Source organism: Rutidosis leptorrhynchoides, chromosome 10 (assembly GCF_046630445.1).
Source record: "Rutidosis leptorrhynchoides isolate AG116_Rl617_1_P2 chromosome 10, CSIRO_AGI_Rlap_v1, whole genome shotgun sequence".
Classification (NCBI taxonomy): domain Eukaryota; kingdom Viridiplantae; phylum Streptophyta; class Magnoliopsida; order Asterales; family Asteraceae; genus Rutidosis; species Rutidosis leptorrhynchoides.
In genome coordinates, this window is record NC_092342.1 from 102876473 (window position 1) to 102900263 (window position 23791).

Sequence of the window (23791 nt, forward strand, 5' to 3'; positions counted from 1 at the left end):
AACAACCTTACTTCTCCTTAAAATCTTGTCATTAAGTTTATGGGCCATTGACATAGCAGCTTCAATAGTCTGGGGCTCACTAGACTCAACCCCATGCTCAATTTTCTCAGATAATCCATCAATATAAGCTTCAATCTTAAGATTCTCATTAGCACAAACATTAGGACACAACAAAGTCAACTCGAAGAACCTTTGCTCATAAGCATCTAATTCGGTGCCCTTTATTTTCAAGTTCTTAAGTTCAGCTTCTAACTTCTTAAGTTCACCCCTAGAACGATAACGGGTGATCATTCTCTCTTTGAAATTATTTCAAGTCAAACCATACGCCACATCATTACCCAAACTACTAACCAAGTTGTTCCACCAAGTCAATGCACTATCCTTAAGAGTGCAGCTAGCAAAACTAACCTTGTCCTCCTCTCGAACTCGGCTAACCCTGAAAATAGATTCAATCTTCTCGAACCAACGAGTAAGTCCAATGGGTCCTTCAGTACCACTGAATTCTTGTGGACGACTCGCCATGAACGTTTTGTAAGAGCATCCCACCTGATTATTGTTATTAGCATTAGCATTAGAATTTGCTGCCATAGCAGCAGCTATCCCTTCGGAGATAAGACGTTGCATACGGGCTTCGTTGGACTCTCTAGGAGGCATGATCTTCAAAACAAAATAACACAACCGTTAGTACTAAGAATAATACCAGTGTTATATAGGAATAGATCAAACACAAAACGATTAACCATTCTAATAATAGTCAACGAAAACCATGAGTAATGACATGACAGTTATGATTGTTATAGAAATAACCACCACATGCATACATATTTTATGATAACATCATACAACATACATATCATCTAACATGCATGATCTACATTACGCATAATATAACATGCCAAGAGTCACAACATCAGAAATAAAATGTGATAATGATAATAGATTTCATAAAAATAACCATCCATACATAATGAAAACATCCCATAACAAAAACCTTAATAAAATCCTCGGCAAAACGCCGTACATAACCCAAAAATGTATGTATGAAAGGACATTAAGTCTTATGAAATAAATAATCAATCATGAATCATCATATCACATCTGCTTAGAGCGGGTGTGATAAGCTGGGCCGGCATGAGTCTCGGCAGGAGTCTCATACTTCCGCAACTTTCCTTTCACTTCTTCCAACTCTGCCTTCAAACCACGAACTGTGCTCTCGAGAGCCTCGAACTTAGCGTCTATCTCACGGTTACGCTTACTATTCTCGATCCCAACATTATGCTTGAAACTGACGAACGAATCCATACTAGCTCGAATCTCGTCCATCACCTCGTTATGCGGAAAGGTACGCATACAATCACTAAGAGCATTAATATGCGTCTTGTCGGTGTAAGCTCTGTTCATGTGAGTGAGGGTGAAAAAGTAGTAGTGAACAGGATCATCGATCAAAGGTTGATCAGCACGACGTCTGGCAGCAGCCAAAGGATCAGGAACAGGAACAGAGTTGTTGCTCGAAGTCGACATCTGCAAACAGTAAAACCACAAACCACATACCAAATAGGAATAAATGCTTATGATATATCTCATACGAAATGAAATGCATAATAATGCTATAGCAAAAGGGTCGGGCTGTAGACTAGACTCTAATGCACTCTAAGAATCACGGGTTGACCACATTAAGACCGCCTAGTTCCCTACAACCAGAGCTCTGATACCAACTGTGATGGCCCCGTCAAAACACTTAACGGCTACGTCACTTGGTCTCACAGCTTGATCGAACTTAAATGAATTTAGTAAACAACATTGCATTGTTTTATTCAAAAGATTCCCAAAAAGAAAATTTAACAAAATATGTAGTTTAACAAACCCAACATATTAATAACCAAAGTTGACATTAAAACATTGTCAACAAAACACCCCCAAGTTTAATTATTCAAAAGAGAATGCAAGTTTAATGTTTTATAATTGTTTAACAAAATCTGCCCAATATATGCAGACACTTCTAACACAGCGGAAACACCAAACAAACTCAAGTACCTGTGAAAACATGCGAGTAAACTGTCAACAAAAATGTTGAGTGAATTATAGGTTTAAATAATTGAATACACTTTAGACCACAAGATTTAAAATGTTAGAAAACATTAAACATTATTCCATTATCAATGAGCCACATGGTAACCACTTAACCCTTTATTTACCCTTGCCAAACACAATAAATAATATACACCGAACAGTGTATCTACAACAAAATACGAAGTACTAAACATTCCGATTATAAATTGCTAGTGCGACTAGCTCGAAATGGGGTTGTCAAACTCTATAGATCTATCCGTAGGATTCGCGTTCACCAGTAGAAACCAGTGATTACAGTTACCAGACTAGGGAATATTTTTGTTTAACTCATAACGAATAATTTAAATTTAATTGTCACTTGTGTCTAAACGTAAAGTAAATTGCATGTAATCACATCCCAAAAATATACTTTTAAAAGTATGTAAAAACGGGACTATAACTCACCTTGAATACGCAGAAGATCACAGATACTCAAATAGCGAAATAAACAGCAAGTGACCGGGTGCTCAACCTAGAGTGAAAGTGGTCGTTCAGTGGTCAAATTTAACCAAAATATAAGAACAAGCAGCTAGGCTATAAAACACAATCTCTAACACTCGAGTTCAAATATTACATCGTACTTTAGAGTTGTATTATAAAATAAAGTTTTGTAAATTTAAACATGTACCACTTAGCACTGATTGTGCATATGTTGCAAAACTCCACAAAACAAATTTTATGGTTTAGGACTCGCTTCAAGTATATCTTGAGAATTAAAAGTACATCATAATTACAGTTAACGCACTTGCTTTTCTAATCCTTTTAAAACTTGTGTATTTGAAATTTTTATGTTTCAAAATATAACATGAGTCGATATATATATGTAACCCAAAAAAAAAAAATCTCATTCATATTAACATATAATATTAATATTACGGAGTAATATGCTAATCAACTTATAAGGCTTAATAATATAGTCTTCAGTTTATTTGTGTAACACTACACCTACTCCAGAGACACAATAAGTTATATAAATAATATGTAATGTAAAGTGACTACATGCTTGCTTCTTCATGTATGAACAAACAGAGTTCGAATATATATATATATATATATATATATATATATATATATATATATATATATATATATATATATATATATATATATATATATATATATATATATTGAATTTGGTTTCTTTATTAAGATTAATAGTCAAGTCCCAACATACAAAATACTAAGTAATATAAGCGTTTAGGTCCTGTTTAATCTATTTAAATCCCCGACGATCTCATATCGTATCCGAAACCCATATTTAAATCGATTTATATGAGTTTGGTTTCGTTTGTTTCATTCACATTTACAGGAACAAGATGCCCAAAAAAATAAAATAATAATATTAAAACATGTAAATATATTTATACATAATTTAGAAGGTTAACATATATAAAGAAAAACTTAAATATTGCACTATGTATCATCTTAGTCGTTTCATAAACGTTCGATTTGTTTTCCTATGTTTAACTTAATTTTAATTTCTTTTGCTTCAAACCTTTTGTACTAAAACATATAAAAATGACGTTAGTAATACGAATATTTAAATCCCAACCCGTTGATTTAAGTCTCGATAGTTCGTGTATCAAAACTTAAACCGGCGCCTTTATCGGTTGATCTAGGTTGGTTTCATTCAGCGATTCGATACAGATACTAGACGGTTAATACAAACTACTAATGTGTAAATATTTAGATTAGTATAAGGTTTACCTTCAGATCAAAATCGTATACGTATTAAATCTTAGCAAGAAACTTCTCGTTCACTTTGTGTGCCTAACTATGCATGCCTAGATGTTACAACTTCTAGTTTGCATTTAGGTGAGGATGTATATGGCTAGGTGAAATATACGGTGAAAGAAATGTTTATCAATTGTGAATGTTATATCCTCATTGTATAGGTAATCAAGATGCATATTAAATGATAGAAACTAACAACAAACTAGATGACAAACATCTTTATGCTTAAGATATCAAAAGATATCATACAAAATATTAAATGAGCAAATAAAGCAATAAGATATGGAGATAATTTATGCTTGTGTATGCTTTGAAAATATCCCATAAATCAAGGGATTATGTTCCATAAATCAAGGTATTATGTTGCACTAATTTTAACATACTTTAAAAAAAAAAAAAAATTAAAAGATTTTCTTTATCCTAATACCGTGTGACAACCAAGTAAAAGATAGCGCTATTAATGAAATGAGTTGACGTTATTTAAGTTTCCAGCCACATTACCAAATTAGTGTTTCGTGTATTAAAATAGGAATCAATCTCTTATACATATCCATCAATATAATTGTTTATAATCTATAAATGAACGTTTTTTTTTTTTTATCTCTATTAATATGATTTAATTTGCTAAATGTGAATAACCAAAATCCCAATGACTTTGAAAGGCAACGTATCCAACTTTATTAAATTGATAAGCAATATTAAAAGTCTAACAATTAATGGTCTCGAAAACGATATACCGCTAACGGTCTTTAAGGTCGTCGAGTTTAACCGTACAAATTAAGAATAGAAATTCTTAATATAAAAGTAAGTTCCAATTGAATGTTATAAATAATATTTATTAAAAAAAGATAACATAAAAATGTTATTTACTCAAATTATGACTCAAAAGTCTTTCAACAGTTGTCAGGTTGCACTTAAACAAGAATAGAAATTCTTATCGGGGGAAACACGTACATGCGAAAAATAAAATATTGAAATACTATATATACTCATATGATATAAAAATATCATATATGAAATAATTTGGATTCGAAAATCTCAAAAGTTTGACCGTTGGTTTGAAAACCGAAATGATTCGCCGGATAGAAATCCACGACACGTAGAAACGTACAACTCTAAATACGAATACAAATATTCATATAACACATAATAAATAATATATTATTACTAAAATAATAATATAAATCATAGAAATGATGTGGCACGAATATCCATTAACGGACGTTAAATAATAAACGGTAAAAGATAACGGAAAAAGTAGGGTCGTGACACATAACCTTTAGCAAGTCTCAAAGTCCTATCACACCTGATGAGATAAGACGAATGAAATGTGTTCCGTATGCTTCGGCTATAGGATCCATTATGTATGCCATGTTATGTACTAGACCTGATGTCTCGTTAGCCTTAAGTTTGATGAGTCGTTATCAACAGAATCCAGGTGAAGAACATTGGATTGCTGTTAAGAGCATTCTTAAGTATTTGCGAAGAACTAAAGATATGTTTTTGGTTTACGGTGGTTTGGAAGAAGATTTGAGTATTAGATGTTATACAGATGCTAGTGTCCAAACTGATCGAGATGATTCTCGATCCCAATCAGGGTATGTCTTTGTCATGAATGGCGGGGCAGTTGATTGGAGAAGCTCAAAGCAGAGCACTGTTGCACAGTCTACAACGGAAGCAGAATACATTGCTGCCTTAGAAGCTGCTCAAGAAGCTGTCTGGATTAAGAAGTTTATTGCCGAACTCGGAGTAATTCCCAGCATTGAATTCCCTATGGAAATGTACTGTGATAATTCAAGTGCTATTATACTTGCGAAAGAATCACGTGTACGTAAAGGTAGCAGACACATTCTTCGAAAGTTTGACTATATTCAAGAAGTCGTTGAGAGAAATGATATTAGTATTCTTAAGGTTTATACAGATGATAATGTGGCTGACCCGTTCACAAAGCTCATGACACACAACAAGCATGATGATCATGCTAGTAGTATTGGACTTCGTTATGATGCTGATCTTTTTAATTTGTAATTTAGTATTTGGAATTTTTGGAACATTAAACAGTTTTATCATAATGAATTGATATATTGATGGTATGATCATTTTCATTTATATCACTGTGTTCTATATTAGCATGTTTAATCCATGAGTAATTGTTGAATATTTAAAATCTCCATAATCAATCATATTATTGGAATAACATGAACTAAGATTAATATGAATAGTTGGTTATATTTATTGATGATAAATAGTTAATTTGTAGAGACCAAAATTCATATGTATTCATTGATGATGAATATTGGAATGACCCATCCGAGATGTCATTACATGGATCGTAGTCAGTAGTGAATCTTTTAGTGATTATGTCTGATGTGTGCAGCAGCGTATACGAAATAGTTATATTTTTGCTACAAAATACAAATAAAAATTTACACAAGTTATTTATTTATTTATAGAGTGGAAATACCTAAACCTTGCTACAACACTTATAGGCAGTGTACCTAATCGTACAGTAGTGTAGTTTTTAGTAAGTCCGGTTCGTTCCGCAGGGAGCTAGCCAAGTTTAACGCTATATTTTTAAACTATATTTGTATAAATATATAATATATATATATATATATATATATATATATATATATATATATATATATATATATATATATATATATATATATATAAGTAATGTTATTATTATTATTATTATTATTATTATTATTATTATTATAAAAAGGGGGTTTTTACCGTTTAGTGACCGGTTTGTCGATTTTATGTCTTAAGTCACAATTAAAACCTAATGTAAAATATTAAAAATAAATACAACTTAATTTAAAGCGTAAAGTAAATGACGATAAATAAAATGCGATAAATTAAAGTGCGATAAATAAAATGATGGTAAATAAAATTGCGATAATTAAAAGTACGATAATTAAAAATGCGATAAGATATAAAATAAAGGAATTATGCTTATTTAAACTTCCGTAATCATGATGTTCGACATGTTGATTTTAGTTTATTACCATGGGTTAATTGTCCTTTGTCCTGGATTATTCGATATGTCCATACGGTTTTGTCCATAATAGTCCATCAGTCATAAATATAAAGTGCGAGAGTCTTCGTCAAATTATCCTTATACCCGAAGTCAAATATTCCAACTAATTGGGGATTCGAACTGTAACAAGGTCTTAATACTTTGTTTAATGAATACACCAGGTTATCGACTGAGTGTAATCCAAGGTTTTACTACTTTGTTAACAATTACACCAATTACTCTTGAATGTAATCCACCCCCGTTTTAATGAGTCCATTAACTATTAATCCATCTCCGTGTCCGGTAAAATGAACGATAAATCGTATTTATAGATATCCCGCCCACCGTACCCGATTAAGCGTATGTGGTTATATATAGATACGTCAAATTGTAATCTTTATATTAAATTAACGAAGTATCGTTTAGTTAATATAAAGCCCATTAATAGCCCATAGTCCAATTTTCACAAGTGTCGTTCTTTTGTCCAAACCCCAATTATGGTACAAAGCCCAATTACCACGTCTTTAATATTTAGCCCAACATCACGATTATTTCGGCTTAAATAAGCATAATAATAACTTAGCAACGAGACATTAATTTAAAAAGGTTGAACATAACTTACAATGAGTATTAATAGCGTAGCATTACACGCACAGAATTTCGACTTACAAACTTAAAACATTCGCCACTATAACCTTATTATTATTAACTTTTAATTAAAATTAAAATTAAAATTATAAATATATATATATATATATATATATATATATATATATATATATATATATATATATATATATATATATATATATATATATATATATTGAGAGTGAGAGAGATTGATATATTGTACATCATTCGTCCGAAAAACTGCTGAATTTATAGATGTGGCCAAGCTCCTGGGCTCATGCGATCGCATGAGTTTTCTTCATGCTGGCCATGCGATCGCATGGCCGTCAAATACTGGTCACAATTCATTTTAAACGTGGGCTGCTGTGATTAATTTAATATATAATATAATATATATAATTTTATATAATTATATATATATATATTATATTATATTCTTGTGCATAGTTGACTCGTAATTTTAGCTCCGTTGCGTCGCGCGTTGATAGTTGGTTCATGTCCCGGTTCCGGATTTTCGAACGTCCTTTCGTACGATTTAATATCTTGTACTTTGCGTTTTACGTCTTGTATTCTTGCAACTTTTGAGACATTTCTTATCAATAAATTAAACCACTTTGATTGTTCTTTGTACTTTCTAGCTTTTTGGTCGTTTGCGTCTTCAAATCATCGTTTTCTTCTTTTGTCTTCGCACTTATTTATTTAAACAAATATTACATAAAAATAGAACAATTGTAACTAAAAGCTTTACATATTGGAAAGATATTGATACTAAATATATGTTCATTTGAAGCACTATCAAATATCCCCACACTTGAGAGTTGCTTGTCCTCAAGCAATACAGAACTTAAAATAAAATCACACTTCACTCGAATCACTTTTTTATTCTCACACTTTATACATCAGTGATTTTGATATAGCGGTATAAACAATAATAGTAACGATATGGTTTACAGTCCCACATGACTATAAAAATTTAGATCCTTTAAGGAAATTGGATCTTTATGAAAACATTTGATCTTTTGAAATTTCAAGCTAGATTTTACCCTAGACAAGTTTTCCGGAATAACCCTTCACCGGTGTTTACAAAATATTTTTGTGGGTTTTGTGGGTTTCAGATTTGAAAATTTTAGCTCAAAACTTATGGTTTTGTGTCACCCACTTGCTAATCCTTGTATTAGGAAAGCAACACGTCTAGTATACTTGCTCCGTATATTACCTTTCGGTAAACTCCGTCCGGTTGTAAAGGAAAGCGTTGAACAAGCAACTGTTAAGGCAATGTCCCGTGACATGCAGATAATTATGGTCAAAAATGTGTCGGATGCAATTACTATCCTTTGTAGGAGCAATAGTAAAGATCACCCTATAATTTTTCAGTCTGGCACAAGTTCCTGTCTTCGACCATGCTATGCAACCACCGTTCTTACGGTTGACACCCGATTTGGTTAAGGTGACCTAATGAATTCCAGGTGAATTCCTAGGATTTTACGTTCAATGGTAATGAACGCATTCAAAATAGTTTTCAGAAAACAAATCGGTTTTAATTTGATCAAAATATTTTCTCGTTCAAGCTCGAGTTTAGATATCATTGAATTCCATGAGTTTGTAATTCTCAATCTTTAAAGTCAATCTCAAGGATTGAGTAATATCAGGCTTAAAAGCTGATTTTTAATCTTTAAGGAGATTATCCTTTCTGGGGGTCTGATTCATTAGTCTTATCAAGCTAATTTGCACGGCGCCCTCCCCATTTTACGAGACATATCCTCTCATGGTTAGGATAAGTCTGACCACTTGGCGACCCTGTTTGATGCTGAGGTCCGTGGATTTCCTGCTAATTTTAGAGATGACTTTTCTAGATTTTTCGTCAACCTACAGCTAGTCTGGACGACAACTTCCTGACCTAAATCAAGAAGCGCGTGTCTTTTTCGGAAGACTTTACTTCCTTTTAATGATGGAATTGATTCATCGTGTAGATCCATCTTTCTTTCAAATATATTACAGTACATCGGGTAAAACTGATTAAAATCGTCCAAAACAAAAGTACCTATAATAATCTTGTACAAACATATGTGATATGTGTTTTAAATAACTTGGTAAATTCTTCCCACACTTATTTTTTTTCTTTGCCTTTTTATTCTCCTCTATTCCATTTTAAATGAATTATAACGTTTTGGGTTGTTTCTCCATCTATGTTCTCTCCGAGGTAACAATAATTTCGGTATTAACACCTAGTTTTATCGTTCATAAATATGTATAAACATGATTTTGAATTCATTTAGTTGAAATTTTTTCAAATTTTCACAAAATTTGGCAATTAAACTAAGTGTAAACCCGAGAGAATTTATAACCCTTCCCCACATTTGAGATCATGCAATGCCCTCATTTGCAGGAAATCAGACTATAATTATAAATTAATGAGGGTGATTAGTGTAGAAAAGTGATTAAAAATACCGTGTTGTAACGTCGTCAAAGGAACGAGGGTTACGTAATGTCCAACAGTCCCGTAACAATCTAAAAACCTCATTTCTTACCCCAATTACCGACTCCGTCACTTGTGGGAACGTTTTGTTTAATAGTTGTAGCCCGATGTTCTTGTTCTCACTTTGGTGAGAAGCGAACATTACTAATCCGTAAGCATAACATGCTTCTTTATGTTGCATGTTAGCCGCTTTTTCTAAATCACGAAGTCCAATATTCGGATATATTGAGTCAAAATAATTTCTTAACCCATTGCGTAAAATAGCATTTGGGTTCCCTGCAATATATGCGTCAAAGTAAACACATCGTAACTTATGGATTTCCCAATGTGATATCCCCCATCTTTCGAACGAAAGCCTTTTATAAACCAAGGCATTCTTGGAACGTTCTTCGAATGTCTTACAAACTGATCTCGCCTTAAATAGTTGTGCCGAAGAATTCTGACCGACTCTAGACAAGATTTCATCAATCATGTCTCCGGGTAGGTCTCTTAAAATATTGGGTTGTCTATCCATTTTGTGTTTTTATACTGTAAAATAGACAAGAGTTAGATTCATAAAAAAAAATACTTATTAATACAAGCAATTTTTACATATATCATAAAGCATAAGCACACTATATTACATATATTACACCACACGAATATAACTATCTTATTCCGACTCGCTTGTTTCTTCTTCTTCGGTTTTGGTTCGTTTTGCCAAGTTTCTAGGGATATATGATGTTCCCCTAATACGAGCCATCGTTATCCACATTGGTTTAGAAAAACCTGGTGGTTTAGAGGTTCCCGGGTCATTGTTACAACTTAAGGACTTCGGGGGTTGACGATACATATAAAGTTCATCGGGGTTGGAATTAGATTTCTCTATTTTTATGCCCTTTCCCTTATTATTTTCGTTTGCCTTTTTAAATTCAGTTGGAGTAATTTCTATAACATCATCGGAATTCTCATCGGAATCCGATTCATCGGAGAATTGGTAATCCTCCCAATATTTTGCTTCCTTGGCGGAAACACCATTGACCATAATTAACCTTGGTCGGTTGGTTGAGGATTTTCTTTTACTTAACCGTTTTATTATTTCCCCCACCGGTTCTATTTCTTCATCCGGTTCCGATTCTTCTTCCGGTTCCGATTCTTCTTCCGGTTCCGACTCTTCTTCCGGTTGCTCTTCGGGAACTTGTGAATCAGTCCACGAATCATTCCAATTTACATTTGACTCTTCATTATTATTAGGTGAGTCAATGTGACTTGTTCTAGAGGTAGACATCTATCACATAATATCAAACGCGTTAAGAGATTAATATATCACATAATATTCACATGTTAAAAATATATAGTTTCCAACAAAATTTGTTAAGCAATCATTTTTTCAAGTAAACACGGTCGAAGTCCAGACTCACTAATGCATCCTAACAAACTTGATAAGACACACTAATGCAAAATTCTGGTTCTCTAAGACCAACGCTCGGATACCAACTGAAATGTCCCGTTCTTATTGATTAAAAACGTTCCATATTAATTGATTTCGTTGCGAGGTTTTGACCTCTATATGAGACGTTTTTCAAAGACTGCATTCATTTTAAAACAAACCATAACCTTTATTTCATCAATAAAGGTTTAAAAAGCTTTACGTAGATTATCAAATAATGATAATCTAAAATATCCTGTTTACACACGACCATTACATAATGGTTTACAATACAAATATGTTACAACAAAATAAGTTTCTTGAATGCAGTTTTTACACAATATCATACAAGCATGGACTCCAAATCTCGTCCTTATTTAAGTATGCGACAGCGGAAGCTCTTAATAATCACCTGAGAATAAACATGCTTAAAACGTCAACAAAAATGTTGGTGAGTTATAGGTTTAACCTATATATATCAAATCATAATAATAGACCACAAGATTTCATATTTCAATACACATCCCATACATAGAGATAAAAATCATTCATATGGTGAACACCTGGTAACCGACATTAACAAGATGCATATATAAGAATATCCCCATCATTCCGGGACACCCTTCGGATATGATATAAATTTCGTAGTACTAAAGCATCCGGTACTTTGGATGGGGTTTGTTAGGCCCAATAGATCTATCTTTAGGATTCGCGTCAAATAGGGTGTCTGTTCCCTAATTCTTAGATTACCAGACTTAATAAAAAGGGGCATATTCGATTTCGATAATTCAACCATAGAATGTAGTTTCACGTACTTGTTTCTATTTTGTAAATCATTTATAAAACCTGCATGTATTCTCATCCCAAAATATTAGATTTTAAAAGTGGGACTATAACTCACTTTCACAGATTTTTACTTCGTCGGGAAGTAAGACTTGGCCACTGGTTGATTCACGAACCTATAACAATATATACATATATATCAAAGTATGTTCAAAATACATTTACAACACTTTTAATATATTTTGATGTTTTAAGTTTATTAAGTCAGCTGTCCTCGTTAGTAACCTACAACTAGTTGTCCACAGTTAGATGTACAGAAATAAATCGATAAATATTATCTTGAATCAATCCACGACCCAGTGTATACGTATCTCAGTATTGATCACAAGTCAAACTATATATATTTTGGAATCAACCTCAACCCTGTATAGCTAACTCCAACATTCACATATAGAGTGTCTATGGTTGTTCCGAAATATATATAGATGTGTCGACATGATAGGTCGAAACATTGTATACGTGTCTATGGTATCTCAAGATTACATAATATACAATACAAGTTGATTAAGTTATGGTTGGAATAGATTTGTTACCAATTTTCACGTAGCTAAAATGAGAAAAATTATCCAATCTTGTTTTACCCATAACTTCTTCATTTTAAATCCGTTTTGAGTGAATCAAATTGCTATGGTTTCATATTGAACTCTATTTTATGAATCTAAACAGAAAAAGTATAGGTTTATAGTCGAAAAAATAAGTTACAAGTCGTTTTTGTAAAGGTAGTCATTTCAGTTGAAAGAACGACTCTAGATGACCATTTTAGAAAACATACTTCCACTTTGAGTTTAACCATAATTTTTGGATATAGTTTCATGTTCATAATAAAAATCATTTTCTCAGAATAACAACTTTTAAATCAAAGTTTATCATAGTTTTTAATTAACTAACCCAAAACAGCCCGCGGTGTTACTACGACGGCGTAAATCCGGTTTTACGGTGTTTTTCGTGTTTTCAGGTTTTAAATCATTAAGTTAGCATATCATATAGATATAGAACATGTGTTTAGTTGATTTTAAAAGTCAAGTTAGAAGGATTAACTTTTGTTTGCGAACAAGTTTAGAATTAACTAAACTATGTTCTAGTGATTACAAGTTTAAACCTTCGAATAAGATAGCTTTATATGTATGAATCGAATGATGTTATGAACATCATTACTACCTTAAGTTCCTTGGATAAACCTACTGGAAAAGAGAAAAATGGATCTAGCTTCAACGGATCCTTGGATGGCTCGAAGTTCTTGAAGCAGAATCATGACACGAAAACAAGTTCAAGTAAGATCATCACTTGAAATAAGATTGTTATAGTTATAGAAATTGAACCAAAGTTTGAATATGATTATTACCTTGTATTAGAATGATAACCTACTGTAAGAAACAAAGATTTCTTGAGGTTGGATGATCACCTTACAAGATTGGAAGTGAGCTAGCAAACTTGAAAGTATTCTTGATTTTATGTAACTAGAACTTGTAAAATATATGAAGAACACTTAGAACTTGAAGATAGAACTTGAGAGAGATCAATTAGATGAAGAAAATTGAAGAATGAAAGTGTTTGTAGGTGTTTTTGGTCGTTGGTGTATGGATTAGATATAAAGGATATGTAATTTTGTTTTCATGTAAATAAGTCATGAATGATTACTCATATTTTTGTAATTTTATGAGATATTTCATGCTAGTTGCCAAATGATGGTTCCCACATGTGTTAGGTGACTCACATGGGCTGCTAAGAGCTGATCATTGGAGTGTATATACCAATAGTATATACATCTAAAAGCTGTGTATTGTACGAGTACGAATACGGGTGCATACGAGTAGAATTGTTGATGAAACTAAATGAGGATGTAATTGTAAGCATTTTTGTTAAGTAGAAGTATTTTGATAAGTGTCTTGAAGTCTTTCAAAAGTGTATGAATACATATTAAAACACTACATGTATATACATTTTAACTGAGTCGTTAAGTCATCGTTAGTCGTTACATGTAAATGTTGTTTTGAAACCTTTAGGTTAACGATCTTGTTGAATGTTGTTAACCCATTGTTTATTATAACAAATGAGATGTTAAATTATTATATTATCATGATATTATGATATATAATATATCTTAGTATGATGTATATACAGTTAAATGTCGTTACAACGATAATCGTTACATATATGTCTCGTTTCGAAATCATTAAGTTAGTAGTCTTATTTTTACATATGTATTTCATTGTTAATACACTTAATAATATATTTACTTATCATTTAACATAATTAACCAAGTGTATCAATATCTTAATATGATTCATATGTACCTAGTAAGACGTTGTTATAACGATAATCGTTATATATATCGTTTTCGAGTTTCTTAAATTAATAGTCTCATTTTTATGTATATAACTCATTGTTAAAATACCTAATGAGATACATACTTATAATAGAAACATGTTAACTATATATATAACCATATATATGTCATCGTATAGTTTTTACAAGTTTTAAAGTTCGTGAATCACCGGTCAACTTGGGTGGTCAATTGTCTATATGAAACATATTTCAATTAATCAAGTCTTAACAAGTTTGGTTGCTTAACATGTTGGAAACATTTAATCATGTAAATATCAATCTTAATTAATATATATAAACATGGAAAAGTTTGGGTCACTACAGTACCTACCCGTTAAATAAATTTCGTCCCGAAATTTTAAGCTGTTGAAGGTGTTGGCGAATCTTCTGGAAATAGATGCGGGTATTTCTTCTTCATCTGATCTTCACGCTCCCAGGTGAACTCGGGTCCTCTACGAGCATTCCATCGAACCTTAACAATTGGTATCTTGTTTTGCTTAAGTCTTTTAACCTCACGATCCATTATTTCGACGGGTTCTTCGATGAATTGAAGTTTTTCGTTGATTTGGATTTCATCTAACGGAATAGTGAGATCTTCTTTAGCAAAACATTTCTTCAAATTCGAGACGTGGAAAGTGTTATGTACAGCCGCGAGTTGTTGAGGTAACTCAAGTCGGTAAGCTACTGGTCCGACACGATCAATAATCTTGAATGGTCCAATATACCTTGGATTTAATTTCCCTTGTTTACCAAATCGAACAACGCCTTTCCAAGGTGCAACTTTAAGCATGACCATCTCTCCAATTTCAAATTCTATATCTTTTCTTTTAATGTCAGCGTAGCTCTTTTGTCGACTTTGGGTGGTTTTCAACCGTTGTTGAATTTGGATGATCTTCTCGGTAGTTTCTTGTATAATCTCTGGACCCGTAATCTGTCTATCCCCCACTTCACTCCAACAAATCGGAGACCTGCACTTTCTACCATAAAGTGCTTCAAACGGCGCCATCTCAATGCTTGAATGGTAGCTGTTGTTGTAGGAAAATTCTGCTAACGGTAGATGTCGATCCCAACTATTTCCGAAATCAATAACACATGCTCGTAGCATGTCTTCAAGCGTTTGTATCGTCCTTTCGCTCTGCCCATCAGTTTGTGGATGATAGGCAGTACTCATGTCTAGACGAGTTCCTAATGCTTGGTGTAATGTCTGCCAGAATCTTGAAATAAATCTGCCATCCCTATCAGAGATAATAGAGATTGGTATTCCATGTCTGGAGACGACTTCCTTCAAATACAGTCGTGCTAACTTCTCCATCTTGTCATCTTCTCTTATTGGCAGGAAGTGTGCTGATTTGGTGAGACGATCAACTATTACCCAAATAGTATCAAAACCACTTGCAGTCCTTGGCAATTTAGTGATGAAATCCATGGTAATGTTTTCCCATTTCCATTCCGGGATTTCGGGTTGTTGAAGTAGACCTGATGGTTTATGATGCTCAGCTTTGACCTTAGAACACGTCAAACATTCTCCTACGTATTTAGCAACATCGGCTTTCATACCCGGTCACCAAAAATGTTTCTTGAGATCCTTGTACATCTTCCCCATTCCAGGATGTATTGAGTATCTGGTTTTATGAGCTTCTATAAGTACCATTTCTCTCATATCTCCAAATTTTGGTACCCAAATCCTTTCAGCCCTATACCGGGTTCCGTCTTCCCGAATATTAAGATGCTTCTCCGATCCTTTGGGTATTTCATCCTTTAAATTTCCCTCTTTTAAAACTCCTTGTTGCGCCTCCTTTATTTGAGTAGTAAGGTTATTATGAATCATTATATTCATAGATTTTACTCGAATGGGTTCTCTGTCCTTCCTGCTCAAGGCATCGGCTACCACATTTGCCTTTCCCGGGTGGTAACGAATCTCAAAGTTGTAATCATTCAATAATTCAATCCACCTACGCTGCCTCATATTCAGTTGTTTCTGATTAAACATGTGTTGAAGACTTTTGTGGTCGGTATATATAATACTTTTGACCCCATATAAGTAGTGCCTCCAAGTCTTTAATGCAAAAACAACTGCGCCTAATTCCAAATCATGCGTCGTATAATTTTGCTCGTGAATCTTCAATTGTCTAGATGCATAAGCAATCACCTTCGTTCGTTGCATTAATACACAACCGAGACCTTGCTTTGATGCATCACAATAAATCACAAAATCATCATTCCCTTCAGGCAATGACAATATAGGTGCCGTAGTTAGCTTTTTCTTCAATAACTGAAACGCTTTCTCTTGTTCATCCTTCCATTCAAATTTCTTCCCTTTATGCGTTAATGCAGTCAAGGGTTTTGCTATTCTGGAAAAGTCTTGGATGAACCTTCTGTAGTAACCAGCTAGTCCTAAAAACTGGCGTATGTGTTTCGGAGTTTTCGGGGTTTCCCACTTTTCAACAGTTTCTATCTTTGCCGGATCCACCTTAATTCCTTCTTTGTTCACTATGTGACCGAGGAATTGAACTTCTTCCAACCAAAATGCACACTTTGAAAACTTAGCGTACAATTCTTCCTTCCTCAATACTTCTAACACCTTTCTCAAATGTTCACCGTGTTCTTGGTCATTCTTTGAGTAAATAAGTATGTCATCAATAAAAACAATGACAAACTTGTCAAGGTATGGTCCACACACTCAGTTCATAAGGTCCATGAACATAGCTGGTTCATTAGTTAAACCAAACGGCATGACCATAAACTCGTAATGACCGTAACGTGTTCTGAAAGCAGTCTTTGGAATATCATGTTCTTTCACCCGCATTTGATGATACCCGGAACGTAAGTCAATCTTTGAATAAACAGACGAGCCTTGTAGTTGATCAAATAAGTCGTCGATTCTCGATAGTGGGTAGCGGTTCTTGATGGTAAGTTTGTTCAACTCTCGGTAGTCGATACACAACCTGAATGTACCATCTTTCTTCTTGACAAACAAAACAGGAGCTCCCCACGATGATGTGCTTGGTCGAATGAAACCACGCTCTAAAAGTTCTTGTAATTGACTTTGCAGTTCTTTCATCTCGCTGGGTGCGAGTCTGTAAGGAGCACGAGCTATTGGTGCAGCTCCTGGTACAAGATCTATTTGAAATTCAACGGATCGATGTGGGGGTAATCCCGGTAATTCTTTCGGAAATACATCGGGAAATTCTTTTGCAATGGGAACATCATTGATGCTCTTTTCTTCAGTTTGTACTTTCTCGACGTATGCTAGAACAGCATAACAACCTTTTCTTATTAGTTTTTGTGCCTTCAAATTACTAATAAGATGTAGCTTCGTGTTGCCCTTTTCTCCGTACACCATTAAGGGTTTTCCTTTTTCTCGTATAATGTGAATTGCATTTTTGTAACAAACGATCTCTGCTTTCACTTCTTTCAACCAGTCCATACCGATTATCACATCAAAACTCCCTAACTCTACTGGTATCAAATCAATCTTAAATGTTTCGCTAACCAGTTTAATTTCTCGATTCCGACATATATTATCTGCTGAAATTAATTTACCATTTGCTAATTCGAGTAAAAATTTACTATCCAAAGGCGTCAATGGACAACTTAATTTAGCACAAAAATCTCTACTCATATAGCTTCTATCCGCACCCGAATCAAATAAAACGTAAGCAGATTTATTGTCGATAAGAAACGTACCTGTAACAAGCTCTGGGTCTTCCTGTGCCTCTGCCGCATTAATATTGAAAACTCTTCCGCGTCCTTGTCCATTCGTGTTCTCCTGGTTCGGGCAATTTCTAATAATGTGGCCCGGTTTTCCATATTTATAACAAACTACATTGGCATAACTTGCTCCGACACTACTTGCTCCGCCATTACTCGTTCCGACACCATTTGTTCCTTTCGTTGTATTAACCCCTGGTCCGTAGACCTCACACTTCGCCGCGCTATGACCATTTCTTTTACACTTGTTGCAAAATTTGGTGCAGAACCCCGAGTGATACTTTTCACACCTTTGGCATAGCTGCTTCTGATTGTTGTTGTTGTTGTTGTTGCGGTTATTATTGTTGTTGGGATGATTGTTGTAGTTGCTGTTGTTGTTGTTATTGTTGTTGTTGTTGGGCCGTTTGTTGCAGTTGCGATTGATGTTGCGATTGTTGGGGTAATTGTTGCGATTATTGTTGTAATTGCTGTTGTTGTTGTATTGGTGATTCTTATCACCGTTTTCCTCCCACTTTCTTTTGACTTGCTTCACATTGGTCTCTTCAGCAGTCTGTTCTTTAATTCTTTCTTCAATCTGGTTCACTAGTTTGTGAGCCATTCTACATGCCTGTTGTATGGAGGCGGGCTCGTGTGAACTTATATCTTCTTGGATTCTTTCCGGTAATCCTTTCACAAACGCGTCGATCTTCTCTTCCTCATCTTCGAATGCTCCCGGACACAATAGGCACAATTCTGTGAATCGTCTTTCGTACGTGGTAATATCAAATCCTTGGGTTCGTAACCCTCTAAGTTCTGTCTTGAGCTTATTGACCTCGGTTCTGGGACGGTACTTCTCGTTCATCAAGTGCTTGAATGCTGACCACGGTAGTGCGTACGCATCGTCTTGTCCCACTTGCTCTAGATAGGTATTCCACCATGTTAACGCAGAACCTGTGAAGGTATGCGTAGCGTACTTCACTTTGTCCTCTTCAGTACACTTACTTATTGCAAACACCGATTCGACCTTCTCGGTCCACCGTTTCAATCCGATCGGTCCTTCGGTTCCATCAAATTCCAAAGGTTTGCAGGCAGTGAATTCTTTGTAGGTGCATCCTACATGATTTCCTGTACTGCTAGATCCAAGGTTATTGTTGGTATGTAGCGCAGCCTGTACTGCGGCTATGTTTGAAGCTAGAAAAGTACGGAATTCCTCTTCATTCATATTCACGGTGTGTCGAGTAGTCGGTGCCATTTCCTTCAAAATAGTCAAATGGAACAAGTTAATCATACAGAATATTAAGAGTAGTTAATAGTATTTCGTAGCATAATATGAACTCATTTATAAAAGCTTTTTCTTCATATTAGCGTTTTATAAGTTTAAATTCGGTTAGTACCTACCCGTTAAGTTCATACTTAGTAGCTAATATACAATTCAACTACTACAATTCTATATGAAAAACTGATTATAATAATATTTCGCGTTCAAACTTTTTCACAATATTTTACAAACTTACAATACCGCTTATTTTACATATAGCATGAAATATAGCATACAATAAATTTGATACAAGATGGTTGTGAAGATAATTCTAGCTAGTACACAAGTCGTTCAGCAAAGGCAATAAAGACACGTAATTCATACGTCCAGAAACAAGTCATGCATTCTGGTTTTACTAGGATTACTTCCCATCCTTGGTCTTGTGGAACATAACCGTTATGGCCGTTGATAAGACAGCGTGTTGTAACGTCGTCAAAGGGACGAGGGTTACGTAATGTCCAACAGTCCCGTAACAATCTAAAAACCTCATTTCTTACCCCAATTACCGACTCTGTCACTTGTGGGAACGTTTTGTTTAATAGTTGTAGCCCGATGTTCTTGTTCTCACTTTGGTGAGAAGCGAACATTACTAATCCGTAAGCATAACATGCTTCTTTATGTTGCATGTTAGCCGCTTTTTCTAAATCACGAAGTCCAATATTCGGATATATTTGTAGTGACCCGAACTTTTCCATGTTTATATATATTAATTGAGATTGATATTTACATGATTAAATTTTTCCAACATGTTAAGCAATCAAACTTGTTAAGACTTGATTAATTGAAATATGTTTCATATAGACAATTGACCACCCAAGTTGACCGGTGATTCACGAACGTTAAAACTTGTAAAAACTATATGATGACATATATATGGATATATATATATAGTTAATATGATACTATGATAAGTAAACATATCATTAAGTATATTAACAATGAACTACATATGTAAAAACAAGACTACTAACTTAATGATTTTTAAACGAGACATATATGTAACGATTATCGTTGTAAAGACATTTAATGTATATATATATCATATTAAGAGATATTCATACATGATAATATCATGATAATATAATAATTTAAAATCTCATTTGATATTATAAACATTGGGTTAACAACATTTAACAAGATCGTTAACCTAAAGGTTTCAAAACAACACTTACATGTAATGACTAACGATGACTTAACGACTCAGTTAAAATGTATATACATGTAGTGTTTTAATATGTATTTATACACTTTTGAAAGACTTCAAGACACTTATCAAAATACTTCTACTTAACAAAAATGCTTACAATTACATCCTCGTTCAGTTTCATCAACAATTCTACTCGTATGCACCCGTATTCGTACTCGTACAATACACAGCTTTTAGATGTATGCACTATTGGTATATACACTCCAATGAACAGCTCTTAGCATCCCATGTGAGTCACCTAACACATGTGGGAACCATCATTTGGCAACTAGTATGAAATATCTCATAAAATTACAAAAATATGAGTAATCATTCATGACTTATTTACATGAAAACAAAATTACATATCCTTTATATCTAATCCATACACCAACGACCAAAAACACCTACAAACACTTTCATTCTTCAATTTTCTTCATCTAATTGATCTCTCTCAAGTTCTATCTTCAAGTTCTAAGTGTTCTTCATAAATTTCAAAAGTTCTAGTTTCATAAAATCAAGAATACTTTCAAGTTTGCTAGCTCACTTCCAATCTTGTAAGGTGATCATCCAACCTCAAGAAATCTTTGTTTCTTACAGTCGGTTATCATTCTAATACAAGGTAATAATCATATTCAAACTTTGGTTCAATTTCTATAACTATAACAATCTTATTTCAAGTGATGATCTTACTTGAACTTGTTTTCGTGTCATGATTCTGCTTCAAGAACTTCGAGCCATCCAAGGATCCGTTGAAGCTAGATCCATTTTTCTCTTTTCCAGTAGGTTTATCCAAGGAACTTAAGGTAGTAATGATGTTCATAACATCATTCGATTCATACATATAAAGCTATCTTATTCGAAGGTTTAAACTTGTAATCACTAGAACATAGTTTAGTTAATTCTAAACTTGTTCGCAAACAAAAGTTAATCCTTCTAACTTGACTTTTAAAATCAACTAAACACATGTTCTATATCTATATGATATGCTAACTTAATGATTTAAAACCTGGAAACACGAAAAATACCGTAAAACCGGATTTACGCCGTCGTAGTAACACCGCGGGCTGTTTTGGGTTAGTTAATTAAAAACTATGATAAACTTTGATTTAAAAGTTGTTATTCTGAGAAAATGATTTTTATTATTAACATGAAACTATATCCAAAAATTATGGTTAAACTCAAAGTGGAAGTATGTTTTCTAAAATGGTCATCTAGACGTCGTTCTTTCGACTGAAATGACTACCTTTACAAAAACGACTTGTAACTTATTTTTTCGACTATAAACCTATACTTTTTCTATTTAGATTCATAAAATAGAGTTCAATATGAAACCATAGCAATTTGATTCACTCAAAACGGATTTAAAATGAAGAAGTTATGGGTAAAACAAGAGTGGATAATTTTTCTCATTTTAGCTACGTGAAAATTGGTAACAAATCTATTCCTACCATAACTTAATCAACTTGTATTGTATATTATGTAATCTTGAGATACCATAGACACGTATACAATGTTTCGACCTATCATGTCGACACATCTATATATATTTCGGAACAACCATAGACACTCTATATGTGAATGTTGGAGTTAGCTATACAGGGTTGAGGTTGATTCCAAAATATATATAGTTTGAGTTGTGATCAATACTGAGATACGTATACACTGGGTCGTGGATTGATTCAAGATAATATTTATCAATTTATTTCTGTACATCTAAGTGTGGACAACTAGTTGTAGGTTACTAACGAGGACAGCTGACTTAATAAACTTAAAACATCAAAATATATTAAAAGTGTTGTAAATATATTTTGAACATACTTTGATATATATGTATATATTGTTATAGGTTCGTGAATCAACCAGTGGCCAAGTCTTACTTTCCGACGAAGTAAAAATCTGTGAAAGTGAGTTATAGTCCCACTTTTAAAATCTAATATTTTTGGGATGAGAATACATGCAGGTTTTATAAATGATTTACAAAATAGACACAAGTACGTGAAACTACATTCTATGGTTGAATTATCGAAATCGAATATGCCCCTTTTTATTAAGTCTGGTAATCTAAGAATTAGGGAACAGACACCCTAATTGACGCGAATCCTAAAGATAGATCTATTGGGCTTAACAAACCCCATCCAAAGTACCGGATGCTTTAGTACTTCGAAATTTATATCATATCCGAAGGGTGTCCCGGAATGATGGGGATATTCTTATATATGCATCTTGTTAATTTCGGTTACCAGGTGTTCACCATATGAATGATTTTTATCTCTATGTATGGGATGTGTATTGAAATATGAAATCTTGTGGTCTATTATTATGATTTGATATATATATATAGGTTAAACCTATAACTCACCAATATTTTTGTTGACGTTTTAAGCATGTTTATTCTCAGGTGATTATTAAGAGCTTCCGCTGTCGCATACTTAAATAAGGACAAGATTTGGAGTCCATGCTTGTATGATATTGTGTAAAAACTGCATTCAAGAAACTTATTTTGTTGTAACATATTTGTATTGTAAACTATTATGTAATGGTTGTGTGTAAACAGGATATTTTAGATTATCATTATTTGATAATCTATGTAAAGCTTTTTAAACCTTTATTGATGAAATAAAGGTTATGGTTTGTTTTAAAATGAATGCAGTCTTTGAAAAACGTCTCATATAGAGGTCAAAACCTCGCAACGAAATCAATTAATATGGAACGTTTTTAATCAATAAGAACGGTACATTTCAGTTGGTATCCGAGCGTTGGTCTTAGAGAACCAGAATTTTGCATTAGTGTGTCTTATCGAGTTTGTTAGGATGCATTAGTGAGTCTGGACTTCGACCGTGTTTACTTGTAAAATGATTGCTTAACAAATTTTGTTGGAAACTATATATTTTTAACATGTGAATATTATGTGATATATTAATCTCTTAACGCGTTTGATATTATGTGATAGATGTCTACCTCTAGAACAAGTCCCATTGACTCACCTAATAATAATGAAGAGTCAAATGTAAATTGGAATGATTCGTGGACTGATTCACAAGTTC